The sequence below is a fragment of the Gossypium arboreum genome, chromosome 10, assembly GCF_025698485.1.
Source record: "Gossypium arboreum isolate Shixiya-1 chromosome 10, ASM2569848v2, whole genome shotgun sequence".
Taxonomy (NCBI): Eukaryota; Viridiplantae; Streptophyta; class Magnoliopsida; order Malvales; family Malvaceae; genus Gossypium; species Gossypium arboreum.
In genome coordinates this window covers 103,146,658-103,147,917 of record NC_069079.1, presented here as the reverse complement: position 1 = coordinate 103,147,917, position 1,260 = coordinate 103,146,658, and the positions used below count along the sequence as shown (strand labels likewise).

At 41.2% G+C, this 1,260-nt stretch overlaps 1 non-coding gene across 1 annotated transcript; it reads left to right on the top strand.

Moving 5' to 3' along the window:
- The first annotated feature begins 897 nt into the window (after positions 1–897).
- LOC128283285 (small nucleolar RNA R71) lies at positions 898–1,004 on the top strand. Its single transcript, XR_008273626.1, has one exon. It is a non-coding gene; the product is annotated as a small nucleolar RNA R71 (small nucleolar RNA).
- The last annotated feature ends 256 nt before the right edge of the window (positions 1,005–1,260 follow it).

The following is a 1,260-nucleotide window of genomic DNA, read 5'->3' as shown; positions in this document are numbered from 1 at the left end:
TTTTTCCTTGTCGCGTTGGGGTATGGCACACGAGGTTTATATTCGACAGTCACTGGTTTGTTTGTATTGTGATCTACCTCACCTTGACCTTTGCTTACCACAGTTTCTTGCCTTGGTTCTGGTTCAGGCTCAACGACTCCTTCGTCATCTTGAATATTAATTGCATTGAGTTGTTCCCTTGGGTTAGGTTCGGTATTACTTGGCAAACTACCTTGTGGTCGGTCGGAGATTAGTTTGGAAAGTTGCCCTATCTGAGTTTCGAGGCTTTGGATCGACGCTTGTTGATTTTTAAGTGCTATCTCGGTGTTTTGAAAAAGGGTTTCTGACACTGATATAAACTTTGAGAGCATCTCTTCAAGGTTTGGTTTATTTTCCTGTTGGTAGGGTGGTTGTTGGTAGCCCGGAGGATGTTGTGGTCTTTGATTTCCTTTACCGCCCCACGAGATATTGGGGTGGTTCCTCCAACCTGCATTATAAGTGTTACTATATGGATTGTTTTGAGGTCAAGGATTATTACCCATGTACTTTAATTGCTTGTTATCCATGTTGTGGCTATAAGGTTGGTATTCCGAATGGTTTGTTCCACCGCTACTTGCTTCGCACTGAATTACTGGGTGAACCTGTGAAGAACTAAGAAAACCATCAATCTTTTTATTCAAGAGTTCTACCTGATGTGATAGCATGGTGACCGAATCAACTTTATAAACACCGACTGTTTTCGTTGGCTTTGTCCTCATAACTTGCCACTGATAGTTATTCAGTGACATCTCCTCTATAAACTCATAGGCATCTTCCGGTGTTTTATTGTTGATGGTTTCGCCCACAGCTGCGTGAACCATTTTCCGAGTCGAAGGATTCAGACCATTGTGAAATGTTTGTACTTGGAGCCAAAGCGGTAACCCATGGTGAGGGCATCTTCTCAAGAGGTCCTTGTATCTCTCTCATGCATCGTAAAGTGTTTCTAAATCCATCTGCACAAAAGAAGAGATACCATTACGTAATTTAGTCGTTTTAGTTGGCGAAAAATATTTTAGTAAAAATTTTTCGGTCATTTGTTCCCAAGTAGTAATTGACCCTTGTGGTAACGAGTTCAACCACGGTTTAGCTTTGTTCCTCAATGAAAAGGGAAACAACCGAAGACGAATGGCATCATCAGAAACGCCATTAATTTTAAATGTATCGCATAGTTTTAAGAAGTTGGCTAAATGAGCGTTGGGATCCTCATCCTGCAAACCATCAAACTGAACAAATTGTTGTATC